General features: G+C 46.7%; 1 long non-coding RNA gene across 1 annotated transcript in view; it reads right to left on the minus strand.

Annotated features, from left to right (window-relative positions):
* Positions 1–1,240: 1,240 nt before the first annotated feature.
* LOC141166230 (uncharacterized) overlaps positions 1,241–26,061 on the minus strand; it is a 42,725-nt gene continuing 17,904 nt past the window's right edge. Inside the window, exon 3 of the long non-coding RNA XR_012251261.1 lies at positions 1,241–1,803. This is a non-coding gene — a long non-coding RNA (uncharacterized lncRNA). The remainder of the gene's footprint in view (positions 1,804–26,061) is intronic.

A 26,061-nucleotide genomic window follows, 5' to 3' on the forward strand; every position in this document is an offset into this window, starting at 1 on the left:
ATGTACAGTGGGCGGTCCTGAACCGGTTAATGAATAACATTTTCCTCATGTCAGCTTTACATCAGCACCATTTGTAAATTGTTGTTTTATTTTGTTAGCATTTTAGAAGGTTTAAAAATGTAGCAGTATATTTTTAATTTTTCAAGGAAACTTACAAACCTTATTTTTATAAGGACTTGTTCAGTTTTGACGTGACTTTGGGGGTCCTATATATTGCAAACCACCCAAAAGTGATACCATTTTAAAAACAGCACCCCTCAACATATTCAAAACTACTTTCGGTTAATTCATTTACTTTTCATTTACTTTACCTTCATGTACTTTTCAAGAATTAATGCAAAGTGTCATGTTAGGAATGAAAGAGTTTATTTTTACCACCTAAATTTTGATATTTTCTGAACAGGCTATAGCCAGCAGACTCTAAGGCCATTATTTGGCCGTTACCTGCCATGGCAAACATCAAGACCACACAATCAAGATCTCTGGGTGCCGATGGGGTTAAAGAGGGAGCCCCCACACTCTGTTAACTATTTAGATTCTGTAGTCATTATTGATAGCAGCATCTAAGGTGTTAAATTACCATAGTTGGTGCCAACACTGATCATGGTTGATGCAGAAAGTTGTCAGCTATAGTGTACAGCCGACAGCTACAGGATTGTCACCTGTCGGGGGATGCTAGTCTCTTATATCGCAGGTCAGTAAAAAGACCTATTAGTGGTCACTAAGGGGTTAAAGAAAAATAAGAAACAATACAGGAGAAGTTCAGGGTCAGTGGGCTGAAAGTCACTCAGGATACCAGGAAAATTAAAGGAAAAGAAGGCAGCATAATGAGAACGGCAGCGACCAATTTCAGTGAAATATCCCTTAACGTCCGAGTCCTATGGCCTGGGAAAGGTATGGAGGAGCCAGCCTTGCTTTCATTGCCAAGAACGGATCAAGTGTGTGGTGTGAACTGCGTGATTGGGACCGTGGAACAGATTGAGCCCTCAGGAGAAAATGTGAGTGTTATCCAATACATACAGGTCACACAAAAGACAGGACATTATTTTTTAATTGTGGGAGGCCAGGGTGTAGGAAAACATCAGACATTCTCCACAACTACCACTCTGTGCCCCTCACACTCTCCCTCTTTCATGGAGCTAAAATCTGGGAAGAGATTGGAGAGTCTCCTGAAGTAAGTGTCCCTCACTGCTGAGTATTTGGTACAGTGTAGCAGGAACTGAGTTTCATCTTCCAGGGCCTCCAGGTCTCAGTGTGGGCACAGTCTGTCCTCCTTGGGGTTGTAGCGCTGTTTGTATTCAATGGCCAGACTGTGGGCACTGAGTCTGTACCGGCTCAAGAGCTGGCGGTCTCTGGGGTCCAGGAGGGTCCGATCATGTCTTTCTCCTCTGCAACACCATGATGTTGATTTTCTTTGGTTTGATGAGTAATGCCCATGTGGAGCTGAAGTTCTCCAAGATTTGCAGGTTGTCTTGGAGACCTTTCTCGGTTGATGACAGCAGCAGTAGATCATCTGCATATGCATATGCAGCAGGAATTTCACCTGGGCATGATGAAGTGTGAGTCCTGGTGCTGAGAAAGATTCCAGTGCAGTGGCCAGTTTACTTATGTAAATGTTGAAGAGTGTTGGACTTAGGCTGCAGCCCTGTCTGACTCCACAGCTCTGCTGGAAATAAGCCGTTCTTCTCCCGTTCACCGTATCGCTGCAGCAGTTCTTGGTGTAAGAGCTTTTGATAAGATTTTAGGTCTTTCCTCCTATTCTACTCTCCAGCAGTTTCAGGAACAGGCCCGGGTGCCACAGATCTAATAAGAGAAAGTAACAGAAAAGTGTTTTAGGAGTTTCTTAATTTATATATCTTATATATAAATAAAAATGGAAAATTTTGTTTGTTCAAAATCTTATATCTTCGAAAGTTCTTCACCGATTGCTTTGAAATTTTGACACAACGTTGCATTCGAATACACGCATGTTTTTATATACCTACTATGTTTTTATATACCAGCTGTTGGACGTAAAAGCAACAGCGAGAGGGGGGTGTTACGAGCTCAGTCCCAGGCTGACTCTCCCCGGCCACCCGGCATTCTCACCCCCTTAGTGACATCTCATTCATAAACCCTTCTTTCTCTCCGTCATTCGCCCCAGCCGCTGTCTGTGCTCTGCTCATTTTGTGTCTCCCTTGGGGGTTGGGGGGAAGGGGAATGATGAGACCGTCTGTTCGAGGCCGCAAGACGCTGCTGCTCATCACCACTACCGTTGAGAGGCGGCCGCCTCTGCTCTCCGGCACCCTTGCTGTGATTTCTTCTTCTCTGGCAGGTGAGTCTTATTTCCGACAGCGCAACAACAAGTGGAGGAGGGAGGGAAGGAGAGAGGGAGGATGCACGGAGAGGCGCAGGCTGTGGCCTCCGCTCTGGGCGCTGAGCTTGGCCCAAGCATCGCAGCAGTGGGTAGATAGCGAGCAAGTGCAAATCCCACTGCGCCTCCAGTGGGAGCAGCACTGTGATCTGGCCGGTACAGGCACAGGGCATGTCAAGCAGATCACCCCCTCCTCCTCTACCGCCACCTGCCTTCATCTCTGCGCCCCCTCCTGTCACATTCCCTCTGTAATAGGGAATTGTATAACTAGTAATCCCTGGCATGTGACACCTGACAGCAAGTACCGACCTCTTTAGTGACCTGTACAGAGTACAGGCCTGCAGGGGTCACACGGTACAGGCTGCCACCATGCCTGCCTGATGGGCACAACTATCAACAGTGCCAGCATAGCCCATGTGATTACATATACAGTATATAAATATATGTATATAAAGAAAAATGTAAGTATACAGTGGGTACGGAAAGTATTCAGACCCCTTTAAATTTTTCACTCTTTGTTTCATTGCAGTCATTTGGTAAATTCTAAAAAGTTCATTTTTTTTCTCATTAAAGTACACTCTGCACCTCATCTTGACTGAAAAATACAGAAATGTAGAATTTTTTTAAAATTTATTAAAAAAGAAAAACTGAAATATCACATGGTCATAAGTATTCAGCACCTTTTAAGCTAGTACAGCCATGAGTCTTCTTGGGAATGAAAATTAGCTGAATAGCCCAAATATTAGTATTATGGTGGGAGAAGTTCCTTCTGACAAGCACCAAATCATACCAACTCCTAGCAAGCATTATATGAAAGCAGACAGTTATAATGGCTAAAATGTACATATTTTATTTATAAATACAAAAATTTCATATAAACAACAAACACTAGCAGCTGACGGCAACAAATGTGCAGCCAATTAGTCCACAACCCAAAAACAGGACCCTAATGAAAAATGTCATAATAGGCTGCAAAATAGGACTATAAAGTGCAGCACAGGTAGGGCATATAAACAATCACCAGCGTTTAACAAATGCCAATGTAAATGTATCTGGAACGTCCATAAGAAATTTTCATATAACTAGCTAATCCTGTGATTGTCTTACCGGTAGTGAAAGGCTGTGGGCCGTGGGCTAAAGAGGCAGCACAAGGGCGCGGTGGTAGACCCCGATGCGCGTTTCACGGCGTACACAGCCACTTTCTCAAGGGGCAGTAGTTAGCAGTAACAAGAGGACCTTATTTAAGCCCCCAGCGCCGGTCACGTGAGGCCTCACGTGACCGATCATATGATCGAAAGGAGGGGGCGTGTATATATGCCTCTCCCGTATGCTCAAAGTCGGCGCATGCGCAGCCAACCCAGGCGCCGAGCACCCACCCAGGCCATCAAGACGCACCACACATGCGCGGGCGCCCAGCACAGAAAGTGCCCAAGCACCCGAACACCCGCAGGCGTCATGGAGACGACCGGGTGCGTGCCCGGCCACCAGAGGAGGCAGCGCATGCGCACCGCAGAGGAGGAAGTTTAGGAATTAGTGCAATGGAAACAACCAACAACTGGTCAGTACACATAATACTGGATACAAGTAAAAACACAAAACACATATAGTGAGTGCATACACTTAATTAAAGGGATAATGACAGTATAGTAATTCAGCAAAATACATAAAGCATAATTCAATATTTAAATAATGTTCATCTTCAGGCATCCAGGTAAATTTGCCCGCAGATGACTCAATCCATGACGCACCCACAGTGACGGGTAGGGGAGACAAGCGGAAAAGAGAAAACCTCTCAGTCAAGACGAAACTAAGGAAAATTATTAAAAAAACAACAATAAATAAAAATATAAAACATAAAGAAATAATGAATGACCACCGCACAAAAGAAGGCGGGGAGGTGAGAGTGACATGCATGAATAATCAATGGTCAGCATTAAAGAAACGGAGAAAATGAGAGAGACTCATTAAGGCCACCTGGTGCCAAAGTACCCAGCGTCATAATCCATTTGGCCTCAACTTGAGCCAGAACCTTTCTAACGTTGGCGACCGGTGCACCCATATGGATCACATCGATCCCACGGACCTTAAAGCAGCTGGGGTCACAGTTGTGAGCGACCCTAAAATGTTTAGGGATCGTCTTAAGTTCAGTAATGTTGGCCACTGTCTTGTACTCTCAATTCCCGTGATGTAAGACCGATATAAACCAATGGGCAAGCACAAGTAGCATAGTAAATCACATTGCTCGTGCTACAAGAAATGTGATGTCTGATGTCAAATTGTTTGGTACCATCGGAGGACGTGAACGCGTTGCAGCGCAGGACATTGGTGCAGGCAAGACAGCGGCCGCATGGAAACGATCCCAGAACTGGTCCGTGGGATCCAAAGGGGTTTGATCGAACTGGGGCATAATGGCTAGAAACCAACATGTCCTTTAGGTTTCTGGCTCGCCTCGAAGTCATAAGGAGGTGATCCCCAAGGGCTGGTCCCAGGGAGGCATCGGTTGTCAGAATGTCCCAGTATTTAGTCATGATCTTCCTCTTGTTCTCCCATTCATGATTAAAGGTTGAGATAAATCTAATTTTTCCCTGCCCAGCTCAGTTGGTTTCTTCTTGCTACAGTATAACAATATAGGGACGGCCCTAATAGTGGTGGGATGGTGTGCAGTTCCTGCATGAATTAGGGCATTGACAGAAATAGGTTTCCTATAGACGTCAGTCTGGACCAGACCAGCATCATCCACCTCCAGACTGACGTCCAGGAAATCAATTCTTTTGGTGTTATAAGTATATGTCAGTCTAATGCCCCATGCATTGGAGTTGAGTTGTACCATGAATTCCTCGAGCTGCTGCACCGACCCACGCCAAAAAAATAAAACATCATCAATGTAACGGAATCAGCACAGCACATGGTCAGTGGCCCCCGCGCCCTCGCCACCAAAAACCTGCCTCTCCCATGCGCCCAGGAAGAGGTTGGCGTATGAGGGCGTGCAGTCCGCCCCCATGGCTGTGCTCCGCTTCTGGCGATAGATAACATCTTTAAATATTGGGAATGATGCAACAAGTTTTTCACACTTGGAAATGATGTCATTTAATTATGGAAATCACAAGATCAATAGACATGTTAGTGATATGCAACATGTCTATTGATGGGACGGGTCATGACTATTAAGGTCATGATGACATCGCAAGACCCAGTGTATCAATCTGCACATGCCCCACCTCAGCAATTACACACCTGACAATATAAAATTTGTCAACCCCTTCATGACCTTGGATGTATACATACATCCTGGCTAGGAAGGGGTTCCCGACCTTGGACGTATGGATACATTCTGGTGATCACGCAGGCACAGGAGCTGTGCCCTCACAAACACCACTGGGTGTTCAACTAACATGACAGCTGACACTCGGCTCTCACAGCCAAGAGCAGTGCCCACACCACCCCATGCTATTTAATCCCCTACAACTTCTTCCAGCCAGGACCCGGCTGCAGAGAATACAACAAAGACACATCTGAGTCGCTGCTGCTGTATGTGCCCCTATTACTGCACCTACTGTGTAGTACTGTGTGCTCTCTAATATTCCTCCTACTGGAGCCCTAGACGCTCCCTCTTTCATCATTGCTTTCAACTGTATCGGCGTCCAGGATGCCGATACAGTTGAACTTGCGATGACGGGCGGGGGGGGGGGGGGCCTGGTGCCAGCGCTGGTACTAAGCCCCCTCGGCTCACGGACCCCATAGCGGCCTTGTTGTTTGCAGCAGTGAGATTATGTGTCTCTGCTCTGTCCCAGAGTTTAACTGTATCAGCGCTCTGCACATGCCAATACAGTTAAAAGTAGCGTCGCTCCAGGTGGTCTCCCTAGAGCACAAGGCCCGGGGCGACCACACTCTCTGCCCTTCCCCCCGGTGGCTACTCTACTATCAGTTCAAATGTAACATGGCATCCACAATCGATTCTGGCCAAAATTGCGCTCCTGAATTCAAATAGTGCTCTATCCCTTCTAAGCCAAGCCGCATGCCCAAACAATAGCTTCTGGCCACATTTGGGGTATTGTCGTACTCAGGAGAAATTGCACAACAAACTATGTGGTCTATTTTCTGCTGTAACTCTTGTGAAAATGAAACATTTGTGGCTACAGTAATATGTTTTGGGAAAAAATAAAAATTTAAATTTTTACATCCCAATGTAATAAAATACTGTGAACCACCTGTGAGTTCAATATTCTCACCTCACCCCCTCGTTGAATTCCTTGAGAGGTATAGTTTCCAAAATAGGGTCACTTGTGGGGCTTATACTATTTTCGCAAACTGTTCCAGACAAAATTGTGCTCCAAAATTCAAATAGCGCTCCTTCTCTTTCAAGCCCTGCTATGCACCCAAACAGTAATTTCTGACCAAATATATGTATTGTTATTGTCAGGAGAAAGTGAACAACAAATTGTACATCCACTTTCTCCTGTTAACCTTGTGAAAATGAAAAAAGTCTGGCTAAAACAACATTTGTGTGGAAAATAACATATTTTTCATTTATTGTTTCCTCTTTGTTTTAATTCATGTGAAGCACCTAAAGGGTTAACAAACTTCCTAATTGTGTTTTTGAATACCTTGAAGGGTGCACTTTTTAAAATGGAGTAACTTTTGAGTATATTTTGACATATAGGCCCCTAAAAGCCAATTCAAATGTGAAGTGGGCGCACTCCTAATGCGTCCTCAGCCTATTGCTGTGAGTCACTGGATATTTAAACCCCCTCCACCCAGAAGGAGGTGCCTGAGCAACACTATCTATCAGTGTGCTCCTTGCCTCTGAGTTGCCAGGTCTTGTCCTGTATCTTGTCTGTTTCTGACACCCTGGGGGCTGCATACCCAGGCCTGTTATCTCTGACTTCTAGTCTGTTTCTGCCACCCTGGGGCCTCTATACCCAGGCCTGTTACCTGTGACTTCTAGTCTGTTTCCGCCTCTGGGGGCCGTATACCCAGGCTCGTTCCTGTATCTTGTTTCAGTATCAGTTCCTGTCTGAACTGTCTCCTAGTCTGTTACCTGTCTGTCTCTATGTCCGTACCCTCCCTTTTCCTGCAGTGTCTGAACCTGCACCTAACTCCAACTCGTTGTCTCTGTACTTCTGTTTGGGAGTTTTGTGTCCACTCGCTACTTCATTGTAAGTACCTTGTGTGTATCTGGTTCTGCTTGTCCCTTTTCCCTTCCTCCGTATCTACCTCCTGTGTTCTAGCCACCTTCCTGTATCTTCCAGTCTGTTCCATGTGAACAGAGCCCTGTCCTCTCTGCCTGCAACTTCAGCCCTGTTCTGCTCTGCCTTGTTCACCGCACCTGCGGTTTCGCTCTGCTCTGCCTTGTTCACCGCACCTGCGGTTTCGCTCTGCCTTGCCCACCGCACCTGCGGTTTCGCTCTGCTCTACTTGTTCACCGCACCGGCGGTTTCGCTCTGCTCTGCCTTGTTTACTGCACCTGTGGTTTCGCTCTGCTCTGCCTTGTCCACCGCTCCGGCGGTTCCTCTCTGCTCTGCCTTGCCCACCGCTCCGGCGGTTTCGCTCTGCTCTGCCTTGTCCACCGCACCTGCGGTTTCGCTTTGCTCTGCTTGCTCACCGCACCGGCGGTTTCGCTCTGCTCAATAATAGCAATAATAAAAAAATGATACTTTATTATAAATATTAAAATATGATAAACAAAACCACCGTACTAAATGCAGTCTATCCTGTATGTCCCCTCTTTTATCACACGGGTCATACTCAGGATATTAATATTCCCTAAAACCAATCACCCAATGTGTAATAACTGATGTCTAGACTACTCTCAATATATCTCTATCCTAAATTGACAACCCTTAGACGAATATGTTATTTCCACAGGGGGAACATGGGATTATTATTGCACTCTGCCCTCTGCAGAATATCAGACTATAAACCCCTTCTTATCCTGTATATAGTCAGGGTTATATGAGACAGGAGAAATATTAATTATTTCCATAGGGGGAGCATATAATTATTATTGCACTTTGCCCTCTGCAGAAAATATAGACCCCTTCTCATCTTCTGTATTGTCGTAGTTATATGAAAAAGGACGGATTTTTTTTCCCCTTCTCCCCCCTCTAATCTTTTTTTATATATAAACTACAATCCACTAATAGAGGATACAGATAACACGATTCTATCTATATTGTGCTCTTGTCTAAAAGCAATCTGTGATTCAACAGAAATTTACAGGCAGTAAACTGATATTGCATACCAATTGCTTTTAGACAAGAGCACAATATAGATAGAATCGTGTTATCTGTATCCTCTATTAGTGGATTGTAGTTTATATATAAAAAAAGATTAAAGGGGGGAGAAGGGGAAAAAAAATCCGTCCTTTTTCATATAACTACGACAATACACAAGATGAGAAGGGGTCTATATTTTCTGCAGAGGGCAAAGTGCAATAATAATTATATGCTCCCCCTATGGAAATAATTAATATTTCTCCTGTCTCATATAACCCGACTATATACAGGATAAGAAGGGGTTTATAGTCTGATATTCTGCAGAGGGCAGAGTGCAATAATAATCCCATGTTCTCCCTGTGGAAATAACTAGTGTTGAGCCACCCCCGTAGTGTTCGAGTTCGGTTCGGTTCGTCGAACACCCGTATGTTCGCCGAACTGTTCGTCGAACTGTTCGTCGAACACCTTCGAACACCGTTAAAACCAATGGCAGGCAAACAAAAACACATAGAAACACATAGAAAACACATAGAAAACACATAGAAAACACTTCAAAGGTGTCCAAAAGCTGGCAAACTGCTCAGAAGACACAACTAACACATGGAAAAGTGACAAGTACATATAGTCATGCGAAAAGAAAAGAGGTGGAGGAGTAAAAGGAGGGGGAGACACAGATGTAGGCATGTCATGCCCTTCTAAAACCAAAAAAGTGCGAAGCCGACACAGCCAGTCCGTTCCTGCCCGTGCGACCTCTGTGTCGCCGGGTTTGTGCCAGAGCCGCGGTGGACCCTGACGGCCAGCCCCCCTCTCCCAATACTGGTGCCTGTCCGCTGGTGGGTCGAGCGAGCCCCCCTGAGGTGGAGGCAGGTCTAATCTTTTTAATTTAAATTGTCTCTCTAATTTGAATGAGTGCACTTTAAATCCTTTTACAAGGATCTATTGGAGGGCAAGTCTCATGCCAGCAGCCGCGGTAATTCCAGCTCCAGTAGCGTCCACTAAAGCTGCTGCAGTTAAAAAGCTTTTATAAGGATCGAGCTTGGCGGTCCACCGCAAGGCGTCCTACCGCCAGTCCCAGCCCCTGTGCCTTGGGGTGCCTCCCCGATGCTCTTCACTGAGTGTCCCGGGGGCCCGAACCATTTCCTTTGAAAAAATTAAGTGTCCAAACTACAGGTGGTGTAGCTTGCTTAACAGCTGGGTTAATCCGCTGACTAACAGACACTGCTACTAGGCCCAAAGTATTGCTTGGGCTAGATGCAGTTAAAAATTTGTAATTAGATACTCTCGTTGGATGCTGAGAAAGCATTCCATAGAGTCTCCTGGCACGCCATATATTATTCTCTTAAAAAGCTTGGGGTAGGGGACCCTTTTATAGCCAAAATCATGGCCCTGTATCGCAATCCGTCAGCTAGGCTGAAGATAAATGGAACATTATCATCACCTTTCATAATCACCAATGGGACAAGGCAGGGATGTCCTCTGTCCCCTCTCTTATACATCCTAGTGATGGAGCACCTGCTCTCATCAATTCACGATAACCCCAATATTAGGGGGATTGAGATGGGAGGCACCGAGTACAAGTGCTCTGCATTTGCTGATGATGTCCTAGTATATATCACTCAACCACATATATCCATCACTGCTGTTATGGCTGAAATAGATCACTTTGGTACATGGTCAAATTTTAAAATCAATGCAGCGAAGTCTGAGGCCCTCGATGTCTCCCTCCCCAAATCCATACAGGATTCCATCCAGTCCAACTTTCCCTTTGCCTGGCCCTCACAGGGTATCAAATACTTAGGAATTCGTATTCATAGAGACCTCTCCCATCTATTTTATCTTAATTTTGGGCCCCTTATTGAACAACTCCATAGAGATCTTACTTCTTGGCCGGTGAAGGATTTTTCCTGGTTCGGCAGAATAGATATACTAAAAATGAACGTCCTACCTAAACTCTTATACCTCTTCCAAACCATTCCCGTGGTAATTCTCTCAAATTTTTGGAAAAGACTACGCAGTAGCTTTTGCAGATTTATCTGGGCAAGTGGGCGTCCACGTATTCGGGGGGACGTTCTAATCAGACACAAACAAAAGGGGGGCCTTAGCCTTCCGGATTGTAGAAGGTATTACATGGCAGCAGTACACGCTAGAATCCTGGACGTCTTCCATCATTCGGAGGGGAAATTGTGGGTCAAAATAGCTCAATCCATTTGTCCTAAAGCTCTTACCACTCTCCCATGGTGCGCCCATTTAATTGTCCCCTCTCTTGGCCTCATGTCATATAGTACTTATGCCACTGCTTTGGCTTTGAGATCCCCCAAAAAAAGCTTATCCTCAATCGACCCCCAGGGCCCCTTCCTCCCGATTTCAGATAATTCAGATTTCCCACCAGGACTATCTGCAAATAGATTTCTCGGTTCAAATAAATCCCATCCGATATTATTTTCTCATGTCATCTCCAATACTTCGCTGCTCCCCCTCAATGACTTGTTACAGGGAAGAGCCACTTCCCCGAAGGCTAATTTTGAATATAGCCAGTTACAACACTTCTATTCAACTGTGAAGAAGTGCACACATCTTCATAGAGATCTCACAAACTTTGAAAAATTGAGCCTATCATTGTCACCCCCTACACACTCCATCTCCCTACTGTATAATCTCCTCATTGCCCAGGTAACTGACAATAGGCCAGGATTCTGCAGTGCATGGGAAAGGGAACTGGGGAAGTCCTTTTCTGACTCACAATGGAATAAATGTTTCTTCCTAACACATAAAACCTCAATAGGGTCCAAAGCTCAGGAATCCTCCTTCAAAATTATCTCTAGATGGTACCGGGTACCAGCAGTCCTTCATAGATGGTATCCAGTGGTCTCAGATAGATGTTGTGGGGAGGGGGAAGGGACAATGTCACACATATGGTGGGCATGCCCTATAATAAATGAATTTTGGGCAAAGGTGATTCCCATGATTGAGAAAATAACTGGTTTGACTATCCCTAATACGCCAGAAGCCCTCCTTTTATCAATGTTACCAATAAGTAAACGTAGTTATAAAAGGTCATCAATAGGCTACCTAATACAGGCGGCTAAGAATGTCATTCCACGACACTGGAAAAGCAGAGACCCACCCACTGTGGAGGAATGGTTTGCGGAGATCTCCCTCCTTAATAGGATGGAGCATCTGATTGCCATCTCACCGGCTGATGTTGATAGATACTGTGTGATTTGGAGGGATTGGATTGATTTGCAAAACTCTGACGCCTACCATCTAGCCCCCAACTAAAGTTATCCGTGATGTCGGCACAACAATGATCATAATCACACTCTATTGATTGGTGGTCCGCCGTGGTCCGCTCCCTCTCTCTCTCTCTTTCATATGGAAAAATACATGCTTGATCTTGATATTGATGGAAAACCCTCCCTGTACCCCCCAATGTACTGTCGTTATGTATAGATTTATAGTTATACTACCCCTTTTACTATGTATATTGTATTTTCTTGTACTTTTTCAACACAAAAATAAAAAAAAACTTGAATTTGAAAAAAAAAATTGTAATTAGATCTACAGGCTGTGGCTACTCCGCTGACTAGCAGACACTGAATCTTTGGAGCAGACCTCTGATTCCCAGGCTATAGTATGAGTAAACAGCTCTTCAGACTCAACCATCTGTGTTACCCCAAGCCATAGTGTATGTAGTTTCTTACGGTTAAAAGGGGGGGGGGGGAGACCCGACCCACCTGGAATTGACGATGGCAACGTCATGTAAAACACAGCAAGGGGACTCCAAAAAGAGTCTCCATTTTTTCCCAAAATTGTGGCACAGACACCACTTAAGTGGCATCAATTGTCCCAGAGTTGCTTAAAATGGTTGGTGAGGTGATTTTCCAAAATCCTCAAGCTTTTAGTCTCCCCAGAATGACACAGGTGGGGCAGATGGTGGTTGTCCCGGCCCGCTAGGCCGCATTGTAGCACAGTGAGCTTCGCACTGCAACTTATGCTTCATATCCGTGTGACGGTTCATGCATGAGGTACTCAAACTATGGATCTTTTGGCCTCTACTTAGCTTTTGGTGACAAATGTTACAGATAACACGAGTTGGGTCATCCTTATCGATCTGAAAAAATGCACAGGCTATGCAAGGTTTAGAGCCCATGCGACTCTGCTACTAGCAATACTATCAAATGATTGGCTGGGTTAGATGCAGAGCGTCTGGGTTTGGTTGGGGGTCCCCACAGTCTGCCTAGGCTAGATGCAGTTAAAAATTATTATTAGATACACAGGTGGTGCAGCTTGCTTCGCAGCTGGGCTAATACGTCCAAAGTATTGGTAGACTCTATACTAAATAAGTAAGGATTCACTGACTGTGGTGTCCCCTCCATGGGCCGTGGCGATTGGTGGAGATTTGGTGGATGATTATAGGAGAAAGCTCCTTAACAGAGAAAGTTGGTGGATTTATACTTTAAATACACATGTGCCAGCAGGTTTAAACATCAGACATGATTTGATGTATCATTATGAATGATCATTTATAGATTATTATTATATATATGTTCCTTTTTTCTTCTTTTCTTTTTCTTTTGGATTATTTACATTTATATGCATTGTTTCTATGCTATACGATTTTAACATGGTATGTGTGTTTAAATTTCTGATTAACTCAGCCTTGAACAGGTGCATAGCAGGACATGACATATAAATACCACTTCCTTGCTGTTTTTTTTGATATGCAATGATTAAGAACCTTTAGTTCGAAACGCGTTTGCTGTTCTTCTCCAAGGTGGACTTTTAAAATATTTTTTGTATGACCCAATAAAAAGTGGATTTTAGAAGATTTGTTCAGCTGGATCTACCTGGTTCCTCATGTTCGTCTGGTAGCACTCCTGGCTCCGTGTTGTTGATCTTCTAGGTGGTTGAGCTGATTTTTTCCTTTCTTTTTCTGCCATGTGGCGATAGGTTATCCACTTTCGCTGCCCCTTACTCAACGAATTCACAAACATCTCCCGTCGGTTTGGAGTCCCATTATGCCCAACCAAAAACATAGGCCCCACAACTAAAAAAAATCTTTCTTAGGCATCGAAATCGACACCACAGCAAGGTTGTTCCGCCTCCCATGGGAAAAAATACCAAAACATTACACCTGATCTAGGTTTTTTGCGCAGTATGGAAAGTAACACTACAGCAGATGCAAGTATTACTAGGTCTCCTCGTGTTTGCGAGCCGGGTGATGCCAGTCGGAAGGGATTTTTCTCTTCATTTATCGCCCGCAACAAAAGGGGCATCTAAACCGAGTCATACAATCAGAATCAGCAGGCAGCTATGGGCGGACTTAGAGGTGTGGAAAACCTTCTTATAATCATTCAACGGTCACACGTTATTTATGTCAGCAGAACAGTCCAACATTCAACTAAGGTTATTCACCGGGGCGGCAGAATCAGGCGGATATGCAGCGATACTAAATAACCAATGGTGCACAAGCTTATGGCTTCCGTATTGGGCAGAACAAGTGCTGACAAAAAAACAGATAGTCCTGGAACTGTTTCCAATAGTGGTAGCAATAGAAATATGGGGCGCGCGCCTGGCTAACAAAAATATACTCTTCACAACAGAAAACACCAGCCTAGCGCACTTCATTAATAATATGGCATCATCGTCTCTCCCAGTGCTAGGCCTACTACGCCGGCTAGCATTCCTGTGCCTAAAACACAATGTATGGGTCCGCGCTAGCCACGATGCTGAGGGGTCTAACGCTGCTGCTAACGCTTTATCACAATTCAATTGGCAGATTTTCACAGAGCTCCTCCCCAACGCCCACCCATCGGGCAACAGTTGCCCACCCTCCCTATAGGATCTAGTGGAGAATAGTTGATGCCATTAATCAGAGCGTCAGTTGCCCCGTCGATGTGGCAAGCATACGGTAAGGCATGGGAACAGTGGACACGACTAGTAGCAGGCAGACGGGTTTACCAATGTGAACAAGCCAGATTACAAGTCAACATAGCTAATGATGAGGGCCATATCAGGGGCGTCAGCGCAGCGGTGGCTGACCGGAGTAGCATTTCACTCCCAACTACTGAATTTGGGACATGTGACAAAGATTCATCATCAGACAATCCATAAAAGGGTGGAAAAGGGGTCAGCCAAGTCAGGAGTGTAGACGTCCCGTCCCGTATCACTAAAACTGATTTCTCACATCATATCCCTAACACCATTAACATGATACTCACAATTCGAAGCAACACTACTGTCTACTGTATTTGCGATCGCCTTCTTCGGGGCGCTATGCATAAGCGAATTAGTCCCTCAATCCAAAATTAACACCAGTGGAGGCTTATTACACCAGGACGTAGTCATAGCCAATAATGCAATACGTCTACGCATACGCAAATCGAAAACGGTTCCAGCGGGCAGGGGCACTTGGGTACTTCTACAACCCATAAATGGTACGCTGAGTTGGGTAACAATAGTAAAAACATATATAACCATCAGATCACAAAGTAATTTCTTCCTATCACACATTGATGGAACGCCATTATCAAGATACCAGTTCCAAGCTATATTTAATAAATGCATAACATCGGCAGGGAACCACCCCAAAGATTATGGGACACAATCATTCCGCATAGACGAGGCCACGGAAGCAGCAAGAGCAGGACTGTCACAAATGGAAGTTCAGAGGATAGGGAGATGGCGATTCATGTGTTTGGCAAGATACATAAGACCGGACTTGTTATCCTAACGTGGTTTGTTTCTTTTACAGGTGACGCTAAGCCAACAGTGTGGGCAATAGGCCACTCGTATATATATTGGGCAGAAAAAAGGGCGAAAGTCCGCCCAGGCGGGAGGAAATTAGAGTTTCATAACACATATTTGAACTGGAGAGGTATTAGAGGCCTGCAATGGCCACAGGTACTAATGGAGGTAATCAAGGTAGGGAGAGAGGCAAGAGGTCCGGTCATCTTAGTTATACAGGCCGGGGGAAACGACCTAGGTTATCACAAGAGCGCATAACTAATGGCAACAATGAAACTAGACACTGAGCGCTTCAGAGAATTTTTCACAAAAATAGGCAGAGATTGTGCCGAGCGTGGTATGGCAAGGTGCCCGAGACATCACGGCTATCGAACAGACAAGGTGGCTAATAAATATTTGGATGCCAAAATTTATAAGAGACAGAGGCGGACAACTGGAAGGAGATAAAGCAGGCCTCATACGGCCCGACGGTGTTCACTTAATAGATATTGGACTGGACATATTCCTGTCAGGACTCCAGGACAGAGTGGAACAAGCGTTAAGAGTGATGGATGGGGTCAGAGTCCTGCATACGAGTATGCAGGATCCTCCGTGGCCTGGAAATAGAAAGGACATGTTGGAGAGTTACACTTGTTGGACAACTTGCCGTTGTGGAGACTGGAGACACAGTGCATGCTGCAACAAGCTGAATTATTTTAGAAATAAAATGCCTTTCTAATGTAATGAGTATAAACAGTTAATAAAGCTGTGACCGATCCTCACCCATCTAGTTGTAAGAGTTACATGATTGTATTGTCAATGAAAGGGGGGCGGTAGGGGGCTGAGCGTCTGGGTTTGGTTGGGGGTCACCACAGTCTGCCTAGGCTAGATGCAGATAAAAATCATTATTAGATACACAGGCAGTGCAGCTTGCTTCGCAGCTGGGTTACTACGCTGACTAGCAGACACTGAAGCTTTGGAGCAGACCTCTGAGTAAACAGCTCTTCAGACTCAACCATCTGTGTTACCCCAAGCCATAGTGTATTTAGTTTCTTACGGTTAAAAGGGGGCAAAAGACCCAACCCACCTGTAATTGACGATGCCAACGTCACGTAAAACACAGCAAATGGACTCCAAAAAGAGTCTCCATTTTTTCCAAAAATTTGGGGCACAGACACCACTTAAGTGGCATCAATTGCCCCAGAGTTGCTTAAAACAGTTGGTGAGGTGATTTTAACAAATCCTCAAGCTTTTACTCTCCCCAGGATGACACAGGGGTAGAAAAGTCCTTGCGGATCCATGATTTGTTCATCTTTATGAACGTGAGTCTATCTACATTGTCAGTGGACAGCCGCGTGCGCTTATCTGTCAGCACACCACCAGCAGCGCTGAACACACGTTCAGAGAGAACAAAAATTATTATTAATTTGAAAGCTGGTGGAGCTTAGTATAGATGTCCTAATAGAATGAGTACCACACACTGCTACTATGCCCAAAATTATTTTCCAGACAAGATGCAGCTAAAAATTATTAGTAATTTGAAAGTTAGTGGAGCTTAGTATAGATGGCCTAATAGAATGAGTACCACACACTGCTACAGGCCCAAAATTATTTTCCAGGCAAGATGCAGCTAAAAATTATTACTAATTTGAAAGGTGGTGGAGCTTAGTATAGATGGCCTAATAGAATGAGTACCACACACTGCTACAGGCCCAAAATTATTTTCCGGGCTAGATGCAGCTAAAAACTATTATTAATTTCAAAGCTTAAAATGGTTGGTGAGGTGATTTTAACAAATCCTCAAGCTTTTAGTCTCCCCAGGATGACACAGGGGTAGAAAAGTCCTTGCGGATCCATGATTTGTTCATCTTTATGAACGTGAGTCTGTCTACATTGTCAGTGGACAGCCGCGTGCGCTTATCTGTCAGCACACCACCAGCAGCGCTGAACACACGTTCAGAGAGAACGCTGGCTGCGGGGCATGACAAGATCTCCAAGGCGTGAGTGGCGAGCTCCGGCCATTCATCCAGATTGGAAGCCCAAAAAGAGCAAGGGTCCAGTGACACAGTCATGGCTTCGATGTTCGCTTGGAGATACTCCTGTACCATCGTCTCTAGGCGTTGACTATGTGTCTGACTTCTTGTCTCCTGTGGCCTTGCAAAGGATGGGCTAAAAAAGTGGTGAAAGGATTCCACAAAATTGCTGTTACCAGCAGATACTGTGTTTCTGTTACGGTTTGAGTGCTGAAGACTTGACAGTCCCATGGTTGGCAAGTTAGAACTGTGAGATTCACTACATGCACCACTGGTGTTTTGTGGAAAAGCACATGTAAGATTCTGCAACAGTCTCTGCTGATACTCCTGCATGCGTGAATCCCTTTCTATGGCAGGAATTAATTCGGCAAATTTGCTTTTGTACCGGGGATCTAAGAGTGTGGCTATCCAGTAGTCAGCATTATTTTGAATTCTGACAATTCGAGGGTCATGTTGCAGGTAGTGCAGCAAGAAGGCACTCATGTGTCTTGCGCATCCAGGAGCACCAAGTCCCTGTTGTGTTGGTGGTGAGGTAAGAATCATGCTTCCTTCCTCTGCCCTCTCCCCCCAACCTCGCACAACAGAAATGAGATCAAGGTCTTCCTCATCTGATGAGTCTTCCATGCCCATCGCCAGTTCGTCCTCCACTTCTTCCTGGGCTCCTGCACCTTCCTCACTAGTTTGGCTGCTACCATGCGCCCTGGTTAATCCCTCTCCCCCACCCGCCCATGCCTGCCGCCTTGGTGCTGCCGACCGTCTGGACCTTGCAGATGTTAGCCCTTCCGCATACAACTCCTCCTCCTCTACTTCCTCCACCTCCTCTTGTCCCACCACCTGACTCCGAATTCTGTTTAACATGTGCTCCAGCATGTAAATCACCGGAATAGTCATGCTGATAATGGCATTGTCAGCACTAAACATCTTCGTCGCCATTTCAAAACTGTGCAGAAGGGTGCATAGGTCCCTGATCTGAGACCACTCCTCCAGCGTGATTTGCCCCACCTCTGGATCTCGTTGGCCCAGGCTATAAGTCAGAACGTATTGCACCAGGGCTTGTCGGTGCTGCCACAGTCGCTGCAACATGTGCAGAGTTGAATTTCACCGTGTTGGCACATTGCATTTTAGCCGGTGAAGTGGCAGGCCCAACAACTTCTGTAGAGATGTAAGTCACTGAGCTGCGGGATGTGAACGGCGGAAGTGAGCACACAGCGACTGTGCCCTCTGCAGAAGACCATCTAGTCCGGGATAGTGGGCTAAAAATTGCTGGACAACCAGGTTCAACACGTGAGCCATACAAGGCACGTGTGTGACATTGCCCCGGCGAAGGGCCGCACCCAGGTTTGCAGCATTGTCACACACGGCCTTCCCTGGTTGCAGGTCCAGTGGAGACAACCATTCATGAAACTGGTTCTCCAGAGCTGACCACAACTCCTCAGCTGTGTGACTCACATTTCCCAGACATTTCAAAGTAAAAACCGCCTGATGACGTTGAGCCCTGCTGCCAGCATAGTAAGGAGGTGTGCAGAATCCCTTCTGCGCAGTTAGAAAGCGGGTGGCATGACAAGACAGGCTTTGGGTGCAGGTGGAGGACCGAGAGGAGGTTGAGGAGGCAGAAGCAGTGGAGGAACTTCGAGATAAAGAGGATTGACGCACAACTCGTGGGGACGGCAAGACTTGGACAGCAGCCCCTTGTCCTGCTGTCACCATAGTTACCCAGTGCCCAGTCAGTGACATGTAACGCCTCTGTCCATGCCTACTCGTCCAAGTGTCTGTGGTGAAATGCACCCTGTCACACACAGAGTTTCTCAAAGAAGCGGTGATGTTGTGTGCGACATGCTTGTGGAGCGCAGGCACACCTTTCTTTGAGAAGTAGTGCCGACTGGGCATCTGGTACTGGGGCACTGCGACGGACATAAGGTCTCGAAAATCTTCTGTGTCCACCAGGCGGAAAGGCAGCATTTCTGTAGCCAAGAGCTTGCAGATGGTGAAATTCAACCTCATAGCTTTCTCATGGCTAGGAGGAAATGGTCTTTTACTTGTCCACATCTGAGGGACCGAGGGCTGGCTGTTGTGCTTAGACAGGGTTGATTAGGGTGTCCCCGGCAAACTGACGGTCTGTGAGGAAGATGCAGGCGGAAAAGTTAGGTTGCCTTGATCCAAAGGTGGTGCTCTCGATGTCGGAGAGCGCTCAACCCCAGCTGATGTTTCCACTTCCAAATGAAATGATGACCTGCCAATCACACTGGCTGTTGCGGGTAAAGAGGTGGTAGGTCTGAATCTCAAAACAGGTGTGACTGCTGTCCCCCCAGTCACAGAGGATGAAGAGGCCGCGGATGCACAAGATGGGGCAGACAGTGGTTGGCCCGGCCGGCTAGGCCGCATTGTAGCACAGTGAGCTTCCCACTGCAACTTATGCTTCATATCCATGTGACGGTTCATGCATGAAGTACTCAAACTATGGATTTTTTGGACTCTACTTAGCTTTTGGTGATAAATGTTACAGTTGGGTCATCCTTATCGATCTGAAAAAATGCCCAGGCTATGCAAGGCTTAGAACCCATGCGACCTGAAGAGCCACCACGACTTGTGGTCAGAGGCAGAGTAGTGGTTGAGGATGCTGTTGTTGACGTGCTTCCAGTACTACGTCTCTGTCCAGGAAGGCGCAATCTGACCTCGTCGTCACTAGCATCCTCCTCCACCTCCTCTGCTGACCTCATCAACTGGCTGACTGTGGGTTGACAGTAAGTGGGATCTGCAACCTCGTCATCATCACCCTGTGTGTTTTCACACCCGTCGTCCTCAGAGCCAACCTCTTCCTGCCCTGACAAAAAACTCAAGTTGTCACTCCAATCAGGTATTTGAGTCTCATCATCGTCTTCCTCATTGTCTCCACCAACAGGAGTTACAGTTTGGGGACGAGGGTCTACATTATGCTCAGAACCTTCTTCATCTGGTCCTGGATCCGACTCATAAAGATTCTGGACATCAATGCAGATCATTTCCTCGTCTGGATTCACAGAAGCTCTGGAGCCGACCTCTGATTCCCAGGCTATAGTATGAGTAAACAGCTCTGCAGAGTCAACCATCTGTTCTACCCCATACTCAGACGGGCAGCTGGAGACTTGGGAGCTGTGAGGAAGCAAGTGCGATTGGGGTGACACCTCTGAGGACTGGAGTATTTGTGATGTTGAAGAGGTGGAGGAAAGTCCACTTAAAGGAGCAATTGATATCCGTTGAAGCACCTGCTGTTTTTGTGCCTCATCTGGAATTTGTAGCGATGGGCGTGGCCGTAAGAAAGGGATCGTATCACATTGTCCACTAAAAGAAGTAGACATCTTAGTTTGGCTGGAAGATGGTCTTTCTTCTGCAGATGTTACTGTTGCTTTAACACCTACCCCACGGACACAACCTTTTTTTCCCTTCCCAACACGCCTATTCCCCTTTCCACCAGCAGCAGGCCTTTTGCCACTCATTTTGGTGGTTAACTAATTGACAACTCTGGAATTGTTTGCACAAAAAACGATGGATGGAAACCGAACAGAGCTGAGTGGCCAAATTGTGGTACTAGCCCAAAAGGATTGGCTGGGTTAGAAGCAGTAAAACAATTTTATTAGATACACAGGTGGTGGAGCTTGGTATAGATGGCCTAATAGAATGAGTACCAAACACTGCTACAGGCCCAAAATTATTTTCCAGGCAAGATGCAGATAAAAATTATTAGTAATTTAAAAGCTGGTGGAGCTTAGTATAGATGGCCTAATAGAATGAGTACCACACACTGCTACTATGCCCAAAATTATTTTACAGGAAGATGCAGCTAAAAATTTTTAGTAATTTGAAAGCTGGTGAAGCTTAGTATAGATGGCCTAATAGAATGAGTGCCACACACTGCTAATATGCCCAAAATTATTTTACAGGCAAGATGCAGCTAAAAATTATTATTAATTTCAAAGCTGGTGGAGCTTGGTATAGATGGCCTAATGCAATGAGTACCACACACTGCTACTAAGCCCAAAATTATTTTCCGGGCTAGATGCAGCTAAAAATTATTATTAATTTCAAAGCTGGTGGAGCTTGGTATAGATGGCCTAATACAATGAGTATCACACATTGCTACTATGCCCAAAATTATTTTCCGGGCTAGATGCAGCTAAAAATTATTATTAATTTCAAAGCTGGTGGAGCTTGGAATAGATGGCCTAATACAATGAGTACCACACACTGCTACTAAGCCCAAAATTATTTTCCGGGCTAGATGCAGCTAAAAATTATTATTAATTTCAAAGCTGGTGGAGCTTGGTATAGATGGCCTAATACAATGAGTACCACACACTGCTACTATGCCCAAAATTATTTTCCAGGTTAGATGCAGCTAAAAATTATTATTAATTTCAAAGCTGGTGGAGCTTGGTATAGATGGCCTAATACAATGAGTACCACACACTGCTACTATGCCCAAAATTATTTTCCGGGCTAGATGCAGCTAAAAATTATTATTAATTTCAAAGCTGGTGGAGCTTGATATAGATGGCCTAATACAATGAGTACCACACACTGCTACTATGCCCAAAATTATTTTCCGGGCTAGATGCAGCTAAAAATTATTATTAATTTCAAAGCTGGTGGAGCTTGGTATAGATGGCCTAATACAATGAGTACCACACACTGCTACTATGCCCAAAAGGTTTTACTTGGCTAGGTGCAGTAAAAAATTTGTATTACATACACAGGTGGTGTAGCTTGCAACACAGATACGCTACTCCACTAACACACACTGCAAGAGGCCCAAAAGGATTTGCTTAGCTAGATTTAGCCAAATGCTGTGAAAAACACTTGCACAGCACTAAAACAGACCTGCCTGGCAAAAAGTGCTAGGAACTGCTGTAACCTAGCCCTCAAAAGGGCTGGAATTACAACTAGTCCCTACTCCCTAAACCTTTCTGTCTATTTAAGAGAAAATTCACTTGCAATTCAGTTACACAATATAGCGCTAATGACGCGCCCCTGGGCCTGTGCTGAGTAGCGTTGCGCACGCGGGGGCCTACCCGGAGCCGGATCTGAGAGGGGTAGTAGTTTCGTGGCGGTGACCCGGTCCGTGCCCAGGGAGTCAAACTGAGCGGCAGTATTTAGCAGTAGATGTTAGAATGTTCGACTACGCCACCCGTTGAATGCGGTCATGAGACCGCCGCTGCAGGGCAGACCGCTGAGGCCGGTGATACGGTTGTGCAGCGGGGATGGTATAACCCCCAACGGGAGGGGTATGGCCTCAGGGCAGCGGACGGGGATGATGAAACACTCAGAGACGGTGCGGTGTAGTTCAGGGTCTTTACTGGTGGCAAAGGTAGACCCTCCCGGAGTACTGGCTAGCGATCGGGGCCTGGTCAGTCCGTGAGCAGATGGAATCTCCCCTGGCCAGGTGGAGTTGTAGGCCTCCCCAACTAATCGTACTCTTCTGGCTACCTTGCTAGAGGCTGATAAAAGTAGCCCACGTCCCTGAGTGTACCGTGTGGTGCTCACCCGTATGGCCGGTGACTCGGGGCCTTCTGGTAGCTTCCGCTCCACGACGGCGGTGCTGGTCCCTTGCGTGTGACCGTGCCTTCGGGTTTCTTGGCCAGAGGACCTGAAATCCCCTGCCGGGCGGTTTCTGCTGCTGGGTAAGGATTAGTCCCCACAGCCTCGGACTCCGGGTCCGGTAAGAACTCTTCAATCAGGGCGAGCTCTACAGCTTCCAGCCCCTGATTCCTTTTAGCACTGCTCCCACTGAGCTCCTGATCTTTCTTTCCTATAGCCGCTCCTCTCCAGACTAGACTATGTCTACATCTGGGACTCCTCTTCTTCTTCTTCTCCTCTAACCCTGCCTCAGCCCTAGTTTTATATAGGGGAAGTTCTTCCCCTCCCAGGACTGGGCAGGAGGTGTGGCATGCATAGGATTCCTGACCAGGAGACCTCCCACCTGCTCTCAGACGTAATATTGCTATTACTGTGGAAACCAGACCCCTGGGGTGCCACATTCCCCCCTAGTAAAATTTAGTACTCCGGGACTAAACATATTTTTGTAAACATAACAAGTATAAACAGAAACAGCATAATAAAGAAAAACACATTAGGATGGTCACGGCGTGTCCGCAACCGGGTGCAGTTTTTGAAGAAAACAAGGGTGTCCATTTCACCAAGGAACAGGGAGCCGTAACCAGGTAGGGGTCTGTCCTGCCCCGAGTCCTTAACAGTCTTTAGTCCATTCCTGGGTTACGCTCCAAACATATGTACAAAGGATTCCGGATAATCCCTAAACGACACCTATAAAATAACTAAAAATACACAATTATTTACAGGCAACAATAAACAGGTAAATACAAATAAAGCAGTCTAAACACTTAGATCCTCCAACGTACGGGCAACTGGCCTCTAGTGGCTCTAGTGGACCTACGGAGCTGACTGACTGGTCCTGAGCTACGGGGTGTAGGAGCTGTCAAAGATAAACTGGGCAGCTGTCTACAGGCTCTTTGGCTCACTAGGGGTACGGCAGGCTCACTATAAGCAGAGGGTTGATCCTCCTGGTCTGCTTGTGTGGGGTCTTCTGCCTCCTGGACCGGCTGCTCTTCCAGCTCTACCTGTTTCTCCGTAGGCACTTGGGATGCTGGTTGGAGGAAGGTGAGGACGGGTACCACAACAGCGCCATTTACTTGAGTCCAAGACCGAGGGAAGTCTCCGAGTACAGTACTAACCATCTCCTCCCTTTCCTCTGCGGGTCGAGGGTCTTCTTGTTCTTCTTCAGGGTCCCGTAGCTGTTCGGGACACTTCTTCAGGTGATCTCTGGATACAATGGCTGTGGTTTCTCCTCCGTCCTTACTGATTGTGCAGACTTTCGGGTTCTCATGGCTTGAGGGTAGTACGGTGTACGGGTCCTTCTCCCACTGGTCGTCCAACTTGTGGAGCCGTCTCTTCCTCTTCAAGACCTGCTCTCCAGGTACCAGGGGAACAGCGGGAGCATATTGGTTGTAAGTCTTCTCCTGTCTCTCTCTAGCTTGACAGAGACTTCGCTCCACGCTCTCCTGTACTTTCCGGTACTGCTGCTGCCTTTCTGTGTCCCAGTCTGCTTCTGGTGAAGTGTCCTCGGGTGTCAGGACTCCCATCTCCAGATCAACAGGGAGCTTACCAGGTCTTGCTCTCATTAGGTAAGCCGGGGTACAGTTGGTAGAACCTACCGGGATGTGGTTGTATAGGTCCACCAGATCAGGCAGTTTCTCAGGCCACAGATTGCGTTCTTCCAGGGGCAATGTTTTCAGAAGGTCTATCACCACCTGGTTCATTTTCTCACAGAGTCCATTGGTTTGCGGATGATAGGGTGTTGTTCTTATCTTCCGGCAGCCATACAGAGTGCAGAACTCCTGGAAGACTTCCGCTTCAAAGGCAGGTCCCTGGTCCGTCAGCACCTGCTCTGGGTATCCGTGTGGACGGCAGAAGTGCTGCTGGAAGGCTCTAGCTGCTGTTTGAGCCGTTAAGTCCTTGACCGGGACCACCACCAGGAACCGGGAGTAATGATCTACGATTGTGAGGGCGTAGACATACCCAGATCTGCTTGGAGCCAGTTTCACATGGTCCAGGGCTACCAGTTCCAGTGGCTGTCGGGTGATGATGGGCTGCAAGGGAGTCTTCTGGCTGGCACGGTCCTTCCTTCTTAGGTGGCACGGTCCACAGTCTCTGCACCACCTCTCGATGGTTCCCCTCATGCCTACCCAGTGGAACCGCCCGAGCAGCAGGAACTCCAGATTCTTCCATCCGAAGTGCCCAGCTCCGTCATGGTATGCCTCCAGTACCATAGCCGCGTCTCTTCTTGGCACCACTACTTGCCAGATCAGTTCATGCGTCCGGGAGTTAACCATTCTGCGGCACAACTTCCCCTTGTAAAGGAACAGTCGACTCTTCTCAGCCCACAGTTGCTTGGCCTCCTCCGGAGCGTCTGGGTCAAGGCGGGCATCTGGCTGAGTCAGCATCTCCTTCACCAGTCGGACGGCGGGGTCACTGTCTTGCGTTTCCGCCCAGTTGTAATGAGGTAAGGGGTTGAACGTAGCAGATTGCTTACCCCTTACACGGTGGGAATACTGGATAGTCCCATGACGGTGGAACGCGGGGAGTTCAACTTCTTCCAGTTCCTCTGGATCTTCCCCTACATCCGGTAGGTTTGGCATTCTGGACAAGGCATCCGCGTTGGTATTGGAGCGTCCTGCCCGGTATTTGATCGTGAACTCATAGTTGGACAGGCGGGCCATCCATCTCTGCTCCAGGGCACCGAGTCTTGCCGTATGCAGGTGTGTCAACGGGTTGTTATCCGTGTACACGGTGAACCGGGAAGAGGCGAGGTAGTGCCTAAAGCGTTCGGTGACTGCCCACACCACTGCCAGGAATTCTAACTTGAATGAGCTGTAATTCTCAGGGTTTCTTTCGGTGGGTCGCAGTTTTCGGCTGGCGTAAGCAATTACCCGTTCCTTCCCCTGCTGGATCTGGGACAGTACGGCTCCTAGCCCGATGTTACTTGCGTCGGTGTAGAGGATAAAGGGCTGGCTGTAATCAGGGTACGCCAGGATTTCATCCCCCGTGAGAGCCATCTTCAGCTGGCGGAAGGACTCTTCTTCCAGCTTCTCCCATCTGAAGGGTGGCTTCTGGTTCTTGGCCTTCCTGGACTGGCCTATCAGGAGGTCCTGCATAGGAGCTGCCTTTTTGGTGAAACCGGGAA

This window comes from Phyllobates terribilis, unplaced genomic scaffold (assembly GCF_046119375.1).
Source record: "Phyllobates terribilis strain yellow unplaced genomic scaffold, ASM4611937v1 Scaffold_1__5_contigs__length_1240528914, whole genome shotgun sequence".
NCBI lineage: Eukaryota > Metazoa > Chordata > Amphibia > Anura > Dendrobatidae > Phyllobates > Phyllobates terribilis.